The 17,204-nt window shown below is 37.3% G+C and overlaps 1 protein-coding gene across 4 annotated transcripts in view; it reads right to left on the reverse strand.

Moving 5' to 3' along the window:
* LOC138943585 (nucleolysin TIAR) overlaps positions 1–17,204 on the reverse strand; it is a 408,695-nt gene that overhangs the window by 154,103 nt on the left and 237,388 nt on the right. The window contains exon 1 of one of the 4 annotated variants that reach the window (XR_011448504.1): positions 15,570–16,887. The exons of the other annotated variants lie outside the window; for them this stretch is intronic. The gene's annotated coding sequence lies outside the window, so the exon portion shown is untranslated. Of the gene's footprint in view, positions 1–15,569; positions 16,888–17,204 lie in introns of those variants that run through there. 4 annotated transcript variants of the gene reach the window in all.

Consider the following 17,204-nt stretch of genomic DNA (forward strand, 5'->3'; position numbering starts at 1 on the left):
ACGGATCTCACAATAACTTTGACGAATTTCAATAAAAACATAATTCTATTTATTCGTTTTTGTTTTTTTTTTGCATTTTACAATTGTATTCTATTCTGTCCAGCGTTAAAAAATATTTCTTTGACTGCCTATACTTTTTTATCCTTTTTTTTTACTATCCATTTTTACCTAACTTTTTTTCACCACCAGTTGCTCTCGGGATCGCGCTCCTTTCATATCGGATTGCATAAACGTCTTTCGAAGTCGTTACAAGGCCGCTCGCAGCATAGCTCTACAGATGTATTGTTCTCGGATTCTTAGATACGAATACACTCGCTCCGTACGTATGTTGCAATTCTCACGAGCGTGGTGTTTCGCCTGTATTTCCTCCAGAAACTTCATCCCCAGACTTTCGCACGTATACGTATCCACTACTTACCACTTACGCGAATACACTCAACAGGTTACAGCGCCCACAGAACTTACTGCTACGGTGTATTCAGCCCGATTTCGTTTTGTTTCTGTAATATACTTCGCGTTTTCTAAAGGTGTACAGGACGATTGGAAAAGTAAAAGTAAATGGAAAAAGTTGGCGTCGACAGAATTAGAGAAAAGCAAGGGATTCACTTCCTGTCCGAGCTAAACGGTAGTCGCCCAAATTAAATAAGGGACTTTTATTAAGCGACAATTTCCATTTATATGATTGTATAGAATATTAGAAATAAACAATGTCACAAAGATAACAACGTAAAATTACAAAAGTAATATTAGTTGTAATTGTCTTTATAACGTTATTAATACAAAAGAAAGAAATAATTTTCATGAACTTATAGTCCATATATATATATATTTTTGTTTAGAAAATTAACATTTTCTAATTAGCTCCACATTGTTTCCGTACTCTATTTGACACTAACATAGGATTGTATTATGACTTAATTAACATCGCGACTGCTGATACTACGCATTTAAATCACAAATGCAAAATTCCGATCGATGATGATAACAACGGATGGAGGAAGACGTCGAAAATGGAGTCGGTAGAGATGGTAATTGAGCATTGGTTACAGATTGCGAAGAGCCACGGAGAGAAGGGAATGGTCGGGCGATGGAAAACCGGGTACAGGATCGAAGATAGAACGGGGCAAAGGTAGAAGAAGAGCGAGTTTCAGCATTAGGAGTAATAGGCATTATCTCCATCGATCCCGGCTCGCTACCCTGCTTCTACCACCTCGCGCATCACCCACCATCTCCCTAGAGCTGGATGGGTGATTGGTTCGTTCGAGCTAACCGGAGAAAAAACGCATGGGAATTCTACCGGCCATTGGCACGGCGTACAGCATCCTGATCGCGAAATGCGGGTAGCGGACTTGGGAAGAATCAGGAGAGACGTGTATTACTGGAAGACGCGCTATACACGTGTCTTCGGAGACGTTAGAAATGAGAAATCTCGATTGTAATAATTATGCTTCTTTGGAAAATAGTTTTCTGTTAATTATTGAAACTTTGAATAGGACGAATCTGCATTATTTACTAAAATTTTCGATGAAATATATACAAAATATTTCTAATAATATTTGTCTCGATAATAATAATAATCATTTTTAATCTAAAATCAAAGTTTTATTAGTTTTGCAAGTTACATATGCAACTCATGTCTAACTTCTACGAATCGATCAAAGCATAGCTTTCCGAATTCCTTGATTTTACAATTCAACTCGAAAATAGCTTTTGAATCCTGCAATTTCGTTTTATCAACAGCAATAATTAATCAGTATAAATCAGAGCATGTCGTTACACAGAATTTCAAAGTCAACGATGGACGGAGAAGCGTGATATACCGTACTGGTAGTTTTTACGGTAGTTTTACCACTTTTCCATCACTGCGCGGTTGTGGTGCAGCAGGTGGAAAAAGGATGACGGTGACTAATTGTCGTAAAGGCGATCATGATACGTCCAGCCTCGTAAATCTGATCGGCTACGCTTACTGATCCCGCTCGCAATCTTGCCAGCAAGATCGCTCGACGTTCACACGTATGTACGTCGTTCGGCGCCAAATTCGGGTCGGAATTTTAGATTCATCGAAATCGCCTGCAGTCTTTTTCACAAAGATTGAGAGATATAACATTCCTTGACGAGAGGCATCGTTGGAATAAGGAGACGGAAGACGATCTAGATGCAATCGCAAGTGTCTTCGAGTGGAAACTGCAAATCGCATTCGAGTTACGCGATCGAGGACGAGAAAATTATACGATAGTATTAAACTCAGGACTGTGCATTGTCGCGAGATGTGGCAGCTTAAAGCATGCATCGAAAATATGTATAGGATGCAACGATATTATTTTTCACTAATAAATGTATAAAAATTACATATATATCAGAAAAAAATATTTTTCTTGCGATTTACTTGCGATGTCCATCTAAAGCAAGAATAGAAAAAAAGATAATTGAACACGAGTATCAATCGATAAATCTGGCACACAAGATAGAGAGTTCAATGTGTGGAAATGTAATCTCGTCCTACTTTATCTAAGTCCGACCGATTTAAGTGCAAAAAAGTAATTGGGCGCGATCATGGAGGAAACCGGACTTTACATCACACCGCACGCACGCGATGGTAAACTGAAATGAGAACGGTAATGAGAGTAAAAGAGCGGATTAGTAAGAGAGGAAAATCTAGAAAATAATGACTGAGTGCATCACACAGTGGAAGTCATATTTACTTGTGTGTGGCATACAGTTCACTCTGCAGTTTCAAGGAAAGGCAGAAGATGGCTAGATAGGTAATACGATGCACCAGCAGCATCCCTTATCCAAAGGTACCCCGTTCTGTCTTTTCCCCCTTTCCTTCTATTCCTCTGTTCTTTCTTTACGACGGATCCGGTACTCTTCGATAAGTAAGTCTCTATCGAGATTATCTAGAGAGTTCTCCTCTCTCTCTCTCTCTCTCTCTCTCTCTTTCTCTCTGTTAGATTATTACAACGTTTGGAATATGGCAGTCCCAATCTAATAACCGAATTGTTCTCTCAAATTCATTCTCGCAAAAGAGGTTGGTCGCTAACCTGCGTCACCTTTCATCCGGTTTCGCCGAATTTCCATTGCCTCCATCTCGCGTAAGTAAAACTTTCACATTTATATTAAATCCATTTCGAATTAATACATCGAGATTCATAAATAGTTTGGAAGTTTCTAAACTCTTTTGAGACAGTTGTCGAGGGGCTCTGAACGTGTAGTACATATAACATAGTTGGCTTGAATTCACTGCTATCATAATTAAATGGCAAACGAACTTTCGCGTTTCCGAAGCTTCCATGAAATTTTAGGTGGAATAATATAGAACTCGTAAATAGCTCGAATATCTTCCCTACGTTGTAAATGCTCATTGAGAATCTGTATGTCTCTTTCAAGAATTGTGTGAAGTAAATTACGCTTCCAAACAACAGATACGCGAGTAACTTCGTCTGCGAGAATGAAATCTTATTAGTGAAGTAAGAGCACTTCTTCACACACATCCAACAGTTTCAAGAATCGCGTCGATGTAGTCACGAGAAGAGAATGCGACATATATCTCCACTACAAGGTAGCGACATAAAATTTTTAATAGGAAGAGTGAAGAGTGTACTTGTAATCCGTAGGACATTATACGCGTATAACGAGGGTAAGAGGCGTTAATCTCGCACGAAGAGAAGTCTGCCATAATGCAATAGTGAAGATAGCATCCTCTCTTCCGTAGAAGGTAATAAATACGCAAATAAACTTTGCTCGTTAACTTATCGGACTTCGATAGACTTGGGCAATCTTCGTTTAATTTGGTTGCGTGCATCAGATAAAAATGCTGTATTTCGTGGATGATCGCGAAAAAGTCTCCGTCTCGGGAGACGCAGCTCGGCTAATTGCGAGAATGATATAGATATAATGACGTATATTTTTTCTGAAAGTTAGAAATTCGCAAACTGTACGGAAATAATCTAAACTGTGTGTTATAAAGCATTTTTTTTCTTTTTCTTACATGTTATAATTAAACAGCGTAATGTAACGTCATTTAAACATAGACGCGTTATTTTCAGAAAAACTTAAAAAAGATATCATATCTCCAAAATTAACTTTCATTTAAATAATCGATAACATTGTTCATTTATATCATTTATTTACAATTTAATTATATGGTGACTTTTCACGTGATACAAATATAAATTCGCGTATTCTTTTTACAGAAATGTAAATTTTGCTCGTTTAGCGATTAAGCAATATGTTTAATTAACCTTCTAAAGTAATCCTCCTGAATGCATCTTTCTAAGAACATATTTGCAACAAGCATTATATTAAAGTCTAAACCACAAGGTACGTCGTGGTTTTAAAGCATCTACTGGATAATTCAAACTATTTCAAAACTTTCAACGCGCTTGCTGCTTTAGTCTTTGTATACTCACAGTTGAAGAAGAAATATGTCAATACTTTTATGCTTCTAACCTTGATCTTATATGATACATGTAATATATTGAATATATTAGAACAAAATAGAGACTGGGCACACGTTATTTTTTCCACATATATATTTTATTTTATAATGATTTTATTGCGCAAATGTATTGTATATTGGGTATTATATTTTACTTGGAAATTATTATATATATATGATTTTGTCTTTTATGCGTACTCGGAAAAGCATAACTTCACTTTTATTCCGTATGTCTTACGAGTGGGCAAAAAAAAAAAATTAAATTTCCTGTCGCGTATATACGGGTACACGTTATTGTTTTCACTCGCGGCATGTAACATTGGTAACGCGCTAGGTGAACGTGCTATAATATTAAGTGCTATCTTATGTAATATCTATTCTATCTATCCTCAAACGTCGAGCACTTCGTTTCACCTCGCCCCCTCATTTCGTACTCTTTCTTCCCGCTGTTACTCCGTCGTATTCTTTATCCTCGTTCGTAGAACGTAATTCAATTCGTCGAGCGAAGTGGAGGCATCAAAATATTAGCATATTGATCAGCCTATCGCGACCCGCTCTCTTAAATCCACCAGCGTAAAACGCACTTAATGCGAGCAACCACTTTGGCTGTTACTACAGCGAATGCAATATCCATCGCTCGTAATAAGCGTCCACGTTGTATTCGTTATCTCACAAGTTTTTATAACCATGCATAAAGAAGGCGCCGTCGTGCACGCAGGTTCCTTCGTTCTTCACTTATAAACAAGACAGGCATGCGAAAGTGGTGACAATACCGTACCGCATGAATAGATATATTGTGTAATGTGCACTTCTGGTAGCCCTATAATGCGCGCAACTCTCTGTTATAGTCTGCATAAATAATGTTGTGTACCGCGTGTGTTGAAAGGATTCTACGGACACTCGGTGGTTTGAGTTTCGCAGGGAGCGTAAAAAAGAATTGAAACGTCATTCGAGTTGAGTGAAATAAATTACGTGCCAGTTATAGAGTGTAGATAGACCCTCAATATTGCGTGTCACGGTGCTTTTACCAAGTTTATACTGCTTTATATTTAGGGAACGAGAGAAAAAGCCGTTGCAAAATAATATATATAATATGCGAAAAGCGTACGAATCTCGAATTAATACATATTTAAGATATTTATTATATAACAAAAAATCGCTTATTCTTATCGTAATATTTATATAAACAGAAAAAAAAACTGCACGTCTCTTTAAACGATTTTATACCGAAGCAATTATGATAAAGACGAGATATCTCTAAAATCCCTCTGTGAAACAGCTCCAATGAGGGATGCGACGCGTACGATAATAATGAATTTTCAAATATCGGAATAAACGTGAACGTGCCTAATGATGGCGCGTTTTAGCGCGGGGAGCTAAAAACGAGCTTTGAAGAGGTACGTTATCCATGCTCGCCCTTTCAAACGACCCTTATACGACACGCGACCTCCCGATTAAAGCAAATTTTACGCTATAGATAGTTTTCGCGCTTGTGATATTTCCCGGCTGTTCGCAGATTCAGTAGATAGAATCTATTTCAGAGCATCTCGTGTGTAATCAAAGTTTTCGTTAGATCAAAAATCACAGTTTAGATTACACATACACACACATTTCTTAAATTATATTATTCTTAGAATGTTTCTTTAAAATGAATAAAAATATGAAATAGATATACCAATATACAAAAGTATATTGGTATATGGTAATGGAATTAATATTGACTTATTGCCATTTGTTTTTATGACAAAATAATTCAGATGTATTTAACGACGCTTTCAATCAATTAAATGTTGAATATTGATAAAATACTTATCAATTAACGTCGATTAAAACACAACTCATGTAGATCATTATTAATTGTTTAAATACTCTAAACGATACAGAATGTAAATATGTTACTCGTGTACATGTAAATATTATATTTTTTCAAGATTACTTTTTGTGCGATTTAGAAGTTTCTAAATCTTCTTATACATTTATATCATTTGATACTTATTAAATAGTGTTTGAAATAAAATTGTCAGTAATATATTCTGCTTTATAAACGCGAAATGCAAATTACTGCAAGATTATAATTCTCCGCAAGATCTAAAAACAATTGGAAGGATTATATGCTAGTTCAATGTGCTTGCTTTATAAATCAAAGCATCCTGGCATTATTATTACGGTACATCACTTGGTCACTCGGGCAGTCGATTCGATGGCATGTCGAACCAAACGATTTACGGTAGGTCGTGCATCTCGAGGCGCGAGAACTCGACCCGGTCGGCGAACACGACTTCCGCATCCGGCTTATAGCTGCTGCTTTATAGGGTAGATAGGTGTACGAGGGAATGCTCTAGTCACCCAGCCAACCAACGCCGCGCCAGTTAACCAGTCAACCAGTTAGCCAGCTAGCTAGCCAAGTACCGACATATCGTAGATGCTATACCAGTTTGACGCCCGATGATCAGTGAAGCATCTACTATTAATGGAGAGAAACATAAGAAAGAACTCACTAGTCACTTTTGCATAATATTCTCTATAACTAGCACATCGGTGTGAGCAATGCATTTTCTACCAATAAGAAAACCAGAGAAACGAAGAGCGGAATATACCTCGTTATTGTCATTCAAATAAAATTTTTAAATTTTAAGTTTCAAGTTAAAAATTTAAAATTTTCAAGGTTTTAAGATAATGTCCCAGAAATGTACAAGAATTCTAGGAATATATAATGAATTTTTCTTGGACGTAGAGAATTATATAGAGAAGAAGATTGTACACGCGGTTTTTAAACAAAGCATAATCTTCGCAGATATTGTACTTATCTGCGATTTATTGTTACTCGGAGTTTTAATGCTCAAATATTAATTATCAAAGCGACGAATAATGACCATTCTTGAAAGCAAGAAAAATATTCATTCCGAATCTGCCGTAATTGATTATTAATAAATATGAAAAATTTCTAAAGTGTTTTCTCTATATCGTTAATTATTATATCATATAACTAAACACAAACGCATTTTGGCTATAAAAATATCATTATTTTTAATATATAATATTACACAAATAAACTTAGCGCGATAATCGCAAACAGTGGCAAATAAATATCACTCGCGTGATCATTTTCCGTCCAATATAATGCACATTTAGCGTCGATCGAATTTTGTATACCTTTTTTCCCGGGATCGTCTTTTGTGGGTAAGTCTCCTTGATGCCAAATTTTAGATTTATCCCTTGGTGAAAGGGGGTCAGATTTTGCTCCGGTATTCGAGGCAATCGGCCAAGTTGCACGCAAACCCATGCGGTTTTCCACGTGTATAGTACGAGACTTCATGCTGCAACGAACGGTAGAGAAAGGAGAGAATTTCGGCGAAGATTCCGATTCATACTTTGTCTACTTCCGCGATGGTATGCTTCTTCCATGTATTCCAGCGTCGCCAGTATTGCCGCCCTCGTTCCCTTGAGAGCCGTATACGTAGGTATCGTCGAATATTTCGAACTCTTTGTCCCCGACAATATCTTTTCTCTTCTCTCTTTTTCTCTCAGCCTCTCTCTCTCGTCCTCGTTCTCTCAATCTCCCTCTCTATACATATATAGTGCGCCATTTGAGGGTGCAAGGGAGTAGTGTACGAGTCCGCTTGATATTACCGCGCTAGGTTTTTACGGGAAAATGGGTTCTAAGCACCGACGGCGGACTCGTTCCCGGGTAAAACAATATCATTTCATCCCACGGTACGTTCCTCCGTTCCTCTCGCCCGGATCACTTGTTTGGTTGCGACAGGTACTGCCTCGACTTTTCGCATCGCATCCCATCGGACTATGACCAGCAGCTATTCGATCCTCTGGGTCACGACCATACTAGAATCCGTATGACCGAGCGTAGAGCAGTGCGGCAGCATGGGCAGCAGTCGCGCACCCATACCCCTTCGTCTCCATCAAGTTTAACTTGGCGCAGCGAAATTCCAAGTACCGTTTTACGAGTTTTCGTTGCCACTGGGAATAGACGGATCAGTCGTTACGCCGCTCGGCAAATGTTATTCCCGAAGTGAGTACCCCGGTATGTTCTCCCGGCCATCTCCACGGGGAAGGACTGATAATCAATTTTGCAACACGATTCCAATTCGTTTGCGACGCATTTGGGGCTACGAAAATGTCGTTAGCCAACTGACTCCCATCCTCATTCTATTACGGACGGAAGTTTTTCGGTTTCTCTTTAAATCGTCCAGATTTTCAGGATATTCTAATGTATTAACTATATATATGTATGTTTTTCAATAATTCTGAAAAAGTAATTAATGAATCTCGAAAGAAATAAGTTTGTGATTTATATGTATATATTATATATCGACATATGTACAATATATATATATATATATATATATATATATATATATATATATATAATATATCGATCTTGTATTTGTATATCGTACACTTGGTTAGTATAAAGGAACATATGCTGCGAAAAAAAATAGAAATTTTCTATACATATAAATTTACACGGTATGTAAAACGCGTATTCTATTTAGCGATAAATTTCAAACGAGAATTATTGCTAAAAAATTCAATGTTAGGTTTATAGCAAACTGTTACCACAATTTGCATATTTATCATATCGACTTTGAAATCGGAAAATATCCATTTCTATGCCCAACTCAGCAGAAAATGAATTATGACTCTGGTATTTTCGAGAAAGGATACTTGAGGAGGTCGGTTTTTCCTTAATGCACTCGCAAAAAGACAATGCGCGCTCGAGAAGTAGCTGATATTTCAAAGTGGTGTCAAATAGAAACGTCTGACCATTTGAATAGAGAGATTCTACTATTATAAATTGATTACAAATATCGAACTTACTAAATAGTGACCTAAATTTTTTAAAAATTTACTTGTGTAACAGCTATATATAAATCTATTAATAATTTTTCGCGATGATTAATTCAAGTTTGACGAAACAGATATCAATATAAGCTTTTATCAAAAAATTATATTTATTTTAGCTCGATTTCCATATATTTCGTGAATGAGAATAGCTTTATTGCAGCTTTGTTTCAATAATATTACGTCGTAATTTTACGTGTCAATTGTTTCCAATTCCTGTCTTCATTTTACTTCAAAACAGAGCACAATAACAGTTCACCCCAGGATTATTAATAAACACCTAAACTCATAATAGAAAAGATATACTATTATGACTCTTCTCACTATACTATAAGAGTAGCCGACGCGGATAATTCCGCTGGTAAATGAAAGACGAAGGTATAGAGAAGAGAAAGCATACACTTGATGCTTTCGTCGTTTGAGCTTTCTACAACTCGTTATTGATTTAACGCAAATGAAAAATACTCAATAATTTATACATATTGTCGTCGTTTTCATATATTACATTAATAACTTTTTGTTAAAAATGAATCATTCTTATCTACTTAATTTATTTTATATATATATGAAAACTTTTGGAAATGCTATTAGTTTATTTAATACAAAAAAGAAATTCATATATATTTCAAGATTTATTTTATGCACGAAAATATAATTTCTATTTAGTAATGAACGTGCATTCAATTTGTATTGCTCCAATACATAAGAAAGTATTATTTCTTGTGATTTGAAATGTTTCCGAGAAAATATTTTTTCTCCAATTACGAGATTATCGGGGTAATTCTTTAGCTGAGGCTCTATAGTTTGTAGCTATGTGGCTGTGATATTTTTAGATCTCAACGTGATAATGCTCAAGGTCTGTTTCCTCATGATCAATGCAATTGCTAAGCTTGTATCAGATGTAACCAATATATCGCAATAATAACAACCAATAATAGCGTAGTATAGCTAAAATAATACAATATTTGCCTAAAATGTTTCTTATGAAAACCGTATTTGTAAAGTATGAGAATGTAAAATAATTTAACTTGTCAGAAGTTTACTGTGCAAACTAGTATGCCTTCGGCTTCTATTCCTGGAAATGACTAACATGCATGCAAACGATAAAAAAACCTTTCGTACAAAAATGTATATAAGAATGTATAATAAGTTGCCTCTGCGTAGCCGGTAAATTGACTTATTATGTGTAGCATGCAAATATATAATTGCAATTAAACATGTGAACATACACAAATTGTATTGTATCAATTTCAATGTACACAACATACATTCTATAGCCAGTTTACACTAATTTTTTTAAACAATACTTTTTAGATCTATTAATTTATTGATTGGACAACGATGTGTCAGATAAGAACTACAAATTAATAATAACATGAGGCGCGCGTCTTATATAGTATTTAAAAATGGAACGTATTATTCGCGTCTAAACGGTATTATGGAATATTTCTACGATTATTTAAATGTACAATCCTTGGTGGTAAAATAAAGTGGTCTCAGAGAAAAAGAAGATTTTTAATAATTCCTGTACGCTTTGATTTACTGGTTCATTTCAATCCCCAGTTAAATACCACAAACATCATTGTATTATGTTAAAATATTTATGCATTTATAGTTGTAATAATGCTTGTAACAAGAGAAGAATTTGTTTTTTCGACGTAATTAACGAGATATTTAATTTAATATTATTCCGTGTTTTTATTATTCACATTACGTTTAATAATATTTTCACGGATAATGGTGATATATATCTGTGATATATTCATCACGGAATCTGTCATATATAGAGTAGAACTTATAATAATTGATTTATTCTTTGCAATATCATGTTAATAGATGATTTATCTCTTTTACAATATGCAACACAGGAATTGTTTTCTTAAATCTTTCAAATTTAATCCAATAAACGATTATCTCTGTTAAAATATATAATTCATATCCATGTATATTAATTTAAAAATCAACAAAATTTAATAAAAGATTATACTTCTCTTACGCACACAGTTATAATGTATATTACTAATAACGAGCCTATCGTCTCAGAATCAAGGATGCTCTACGCGAAATCGAAATAAGTTGAAACAAGATCGTAATCAAAGGCAGGCGTGGAAAACGCGGAAACTTAAGCGCAGTCGAATAAAGTGGCCCCGTAGCGGGTAGTTGGCAAGAGGTCGCGCGGGTGGATGGCGCAGAAAGGGAGAGATAGAGGGGGACGAGGATGAATATAGAAAGAGAGGAGGGTTGGTAACCGCCCCTGTAAGGTACATACGTGGCATTGAGCGCCGCGGATGGTGGTGGCGCGGGCTGGCGCGCCAACTAAAATTGAATCTGCGAACGAAACTTGGGTAACCTCGTCAGGAAACCGAAGCTAAAGCCATCCATCGCCCGCGCTTTCGTTGCCGGCCCCGTTTGCCGTCGGCGCAACCATCGTCGAGTTTCGTTTTATCTGGAAGAATTGTTCCGCTTCTCGTTGCCTACTCGTTTGACACTTCTTTCCCATTAGTTCGCCCAGCAGGCGCGTTGGCGATATATTCACGAACATTTACAACAAGGACAAAGATATCTAACTGTACGTACTCATATCTTGCTAAATTAGTTTGGGATACCGGGATGTGTGATGAGATTCACCTCATGTTTGACATGGGTCAGTTCATAGATTATCACGGCAACAGAATTCGATAATCTTATCTCATTAAATTCTAAGAGAAATTTTTCGAATGATATATGTGGATTTGAAATATTTTAAATTTCAATAAAGTATGTAAAAAAATATGCTGTTTATATATTCTGTGTACATATACTGTTTATATATCATATTCTGCCAAGGTATCGAAAACTAGCTTTATTATTTTCTATATACAGAGAATTCGATTGTTCTCTGCTAAATATAAACAGAAGAATTTTAGATACTGTGCAACCGTTTATTTTTTTAAATATTCTTTTCTCAACGCGTTTATTTAACTAAAAAGCGCGGATAAATAAAGTAATAATGTAACAAATATTGCATTGTAAAGTTTACCACAGAGATTCATGCTACTTTGAAAATATTTTTCCGCAAACATTTGTGACATGATCATCTCTTTTTGAAATAATATTTTACGATGCAAATCGACGATAAGAAAGCCTGAACCTTTGCGCAATTCAATTTATGGACTAGGTCGTTCGCGAATTGCGTTTAAACGAATTTCACGTACTAATGGCCGCCTCCTTGCTACTACAGTATATCGAGCAGACAAACAACTTTACGAGCACTTACCCTTTAGGTGCTAGGGATCTATATGTGGAAGTGTGCATCCACCAGTTTCCAGAGGGTTCAGAAAAATCATTGTCCCAGAAAAGCCTTCCGATACGGAGCGAGAGGGAAACTGACGTTTATCGAGACGCATATCGAGAATAACGATAGATCGATTTAATTCACATAAATATTTTCGTCAATTTCCTCAATTATTTTATATACGTTTGTGTATCATTATTATTATATATAATTTTTTTTCATGTAATAGAGTATAATTATCGCATATATAATTATTTATATGTACGATAAATATTCTAGAGACATATATAATATCCGTCATTATAATATTATTTTAATGCGAAAATATGAATGTGAAATTTTATACAAGATTATATAAAAAAGATGTGATTATATTCTTCGTAGTAATACTAACAAATATTTTTAAATTATTATCATATACATGCGAAACAAGATGCTTTCACGTTTTTCAAATTATCGAATAATGTATTTGTCAAATTTATCGTGAGGATAAAGACATCGTTAAATGTATTCTGTAATTTGCCTTTACATAATCAAAAAGGATTAGTTAGTTTGCTAACAGGAGTTTGCTATGAGAAACCATTGACACATCGACTATTAACATTACGTTGCACCATGTGACTCGCGGCATGCCGAGGTACAATGTAGTACCACCTGACGCAAGACCCATCATTTATAACGTAGTTTTCAGATTGCCTAGATTAATCGTTCTAAAATTATGTCAAAAGTTTCATTTGCAAGCCATATATTAGAATAATACATTCTGATATCATTTCACACATGTAGTATCATTACATGTCGTATGATATAGGTAATAAAAAAAAATTATAAAAAAACCATAGCTTTATCGATTCTTATTTCATATATCACTTTGATAAATATACTGAATTAACTAACATGAAATATTATATATTAAAATAAGAGATTTACAATACTTGTTTTGTAATACTTACTACAGGGGATATACTTTTGTTATATTTTAAACATCGCTTGTATCGCCTGTACAACAATTCCTTTTCAGCAATTGTTAACTTTAGTAAAAAATAGCAAGTTTTGTTTGTTTTCTTTTGTGAAAATAAGTTACGTCATGAGAATCTGAAACGGGACCCTAATTCAGTTTAACTGGGACACTCAATTGTTTCTTTCCAATTCACTCTCTTTGTTACTCGATAAAATTTTATTGCCGGCTGTAAATAATGAACGGTCTTGCAGATCAGTTCAGGTATGAAACGCGCCATTTATAAGTCACCATCTAACAAGTATAATTGGAATTTGCATTTCGTAAAGGAACTACAACAATGAAGGAGGGATTGGTAACGGTAAGGAAGAGAATGGTATTCGAGAAACGGGTCTTCGGAATCCGCTTTCGGTTGTTTCGTTCGCTGACAATTAGCGCGATTGATCTTGTCGAAGAACGGGGCGAAATTCGAATTCGTCGCACGCGGGAGGGAAATGTTGCGATGTCTGCGCTGGTCTTGGATAAATTCAATGCGTCCACCCTCGTCCGATGCTACGCATACTATGCGGGGGCGAAGTGTACGAGGGGATGCGGCGTGCCACGCGGACTCTCGCGTCCTTGTTACGCTCCCACGACACGTACGTTCGTGATGTAACGGTAACTACTGCTAGTACGTGCTAAGTGTGCGCGGCTAGGGATTGCCCTATTGGCAGCTGTACGTATTCCACTCTTAGGATTACGTACACGTATGCAAACATAGCCGCGTGCGGAAACGTGTACCGCCGGCTTCGCCGATATATATTATCGCGACTTTCCGCGTCGAGGGGCCGAGCGCGAAAGATGTTATCTGGCGTGCGGAAATCCGGAGCCGATCGTTTGTGCGGCCGACCCTCGGCAGGTTTTTACTCGAGTGGAGAAAAATTCTGGTTTGAGCGTCATTTGAGTAACGTTTACGGCGCTCTGGAGCGGCGCCAAGGCTCTCTCCCCCGGATTTTGACGCGCCCGGTTTTAATGGCAATTATGCATTTTTAATCGGCGGATAATCGCGGGATTTGAATGCTCGCGATTATTACCGGCAGACGTTGTCGCAACGTCTTCTATCCCTAGAACACAAATTAACGGGAGCTAGCCCGTAACGCGCTCGCGCACCGACGAGGAATTTACTTCTTTAAATGCTGAAATCAATCACAAAGTTGTTGTAAAATAGTTTGGATCGTTAACTGATAGGTAGGAACGCGCATTTGAATTTCAATGCGGGAGACAGGCGACCGTGCTGGATCTTGTTCTTCCACCACCCTCATCCCCTTGCCCACCGCGAGGGAAGTTAGCGCTTCTTTTACGAGCGTCGAAATTGAAGCGCGAAATGATCGTAGCTTCGTGGGAAAGTGTGTCATGGCACTTATATATCGAAGAGTTGTTAAATTTGTAGATTGTATCCAGTAGTAAGAAAAATACATTGAAGTAAATAAAATTATTACTGCAGTGTCAAAAAATGTTTTCGTATTCGCGCTGTGTAAAATTTTTGCACAATCATACAACTACAACAGAAACTTTTTGAATTTGAAAAATTACTATCGAATAATTACGCATTATAAATATATTGTATAATACTTTCCTGATAATTTTTCGGTAAACATGTTTTATCATTTACCATTTTGATTGCACATTTATTGCAATGATTATAAAAGAGAATTTATGATTAGAAGAATCGAATTTTATTTATTTTATGCGATTTTCTCTGCTTTTGCTCACTTTTCATAGTCTTCATTATTTCATTATAGACAAAAAACTTTTTATATTGTATAATATGGACGTGATTATGATTTCTTGTTAAATTCAAACAATTTAATATCAGTGACAATTGATATATTTGTATTAAAATTCGCATAAGAAATTCTTGCGATCGTTATCCATCTAAACGGAGCGTGTTAAAACTGTGATCAATAGAAAGTATACGACAGGGAGATGCATCTACATTTGTCTTATCGTTCGAACGTGGTAATGCTAAAAGCCATAAATTTCTTACACTAAAGTGTTACCTGATTTGTTGACGGGTGTCGCCGTGTGAGTGAGCGTAGCTGCCGCGGTCAGCTTAGGTGGTTCTATCTTTTGCGGCACGGTGTGAGCAGGTATCGGTCCAGGATTCGTCATGGTTGTCATCGTTGTTGGCATCATCAAGGTCGACATGGTCAGCATTTTTGCGACCTAAGATTTGTCTCGCCGTGGTGAAAGTTGAAGGATGCAGTTTTGTCACGTGACCGAAAGGAATCCTCGCGGTACAGAAGAACGAAGACACTGGTTGACGCGATCGTCGATCTCTCTATTAATTTATTTTATAAATTGTATCGGGTACGAATTGTGAGAGGAAGACGATCAGCGTCGTGTGCGATTCATGCGGTGTATAAATTGACCGTGAATCTGCCGTGGAATTGCGATAATCGAACGATTGGAGAAACGACTGCGATCGTGTAATTAAGATCGAGCACTCGTGTTAGCGTTCCACCAATATTTTATTACTCGATTTGTTAGTAACCGCCAAGTCGCACTGCGAGACGTTTGTAGTCCACGATCGTTTGTCCACGATAAGAGACAATGTATGTTCATCGCATGTTACACTTCACAATCTATCGCGTCGTCACGTAGATTGCCGTGATATTTTTTTCCCGCGTCATTACTTCACGTTGTCGTATTACCATTGATCTCGAATTTTAGTGGCGGTCATCATTTGCCGCTATCTTGAAGCCTCTCGTCCAACTTCTTCCCTTGATTTCCGGATGACAGAGTTGCAAATAAACAGCGACGCTCACGAAACTGTGTTCGCGAAATCTATAAAAACTATAAGAAACTTTACTATCTCCAACTCGGTGCAGGATAGTTTCCTTTTGAACATCGGAGCGCACAGTTTTCAAAACGATCACTCCCAATCAAGTTTGACGGGTTTCCTATTTCTTCATTCGCGCACCTCTGTCACTAATAATTCTATCTTTCTCGTCGTTTCCTCTTGTTTCTTCACATTCGTGAGCACTATTTATTTACCGCGGAAAGCGTCGAAGCGTGCGGAGCACACGCGGTTACTGCGTGCGGAGGCGTCAGTGCGTGCGAAGTGCAGCGGCGCGCGTCGCGAAATGCCAAATACGCGTGCTCCGAAACTGCGAGAGTGAGCAACCAACGGCGAAAATTTATGTAGGACACGGAGAAATATTTGCGCACCGATTAAAACGATGTCGACGATTGTGCACGGTGTATTCGAGAATTGGTCGGCCGCGATGTCGGTGGCTGCAACGACAGCGACGTCGTTCTCTACGCTCTCCACGCTGCGCGCGTTACGTCACGTCCGGCCGAGCGTAGAGTCGGAACTCGTCTGGCGGGGAGAGCGCGAAGGGACGCCTGCCTTTGCCTGCCTGCCAGCCTGCCAGCCCTGGACGCCCGCCGTCGCGACGCCCAGAGGCGCCGGCGTTCCCGAGCGTCCGCGGAATCGCACGAGCTAAGACGCGAGCCAACAGTCGCTCGCTCGCCGCCACGCCGATAGGATTGTTTGACGCGGAAGCCAATGCAAACTTTACGACGATGCATTTCCAATTATTGCCATATATATTTTGCATTTTTTAATTATGTAATAGCGATGATATGTTTTTTTTTTAAATATGTAGGTTAAATGTCGATTGAAATGTTGC

Source organism: Polyergus mexicanus, unplaced genomic scaffold (genome assembly GCF_030449975.1).
Source record: "Polyergus mexicanus isolate NDT 795.1 unplaced genomic scaffold, iyPolMexi1.0 SCAF_27, whole genome shotgun sequence".
NCBI lineage: Eukaryota > Metazoa > Arthropoda > Insecta > Hymenoptera > Formicidae > Polyergus > Polyergus mexicanus.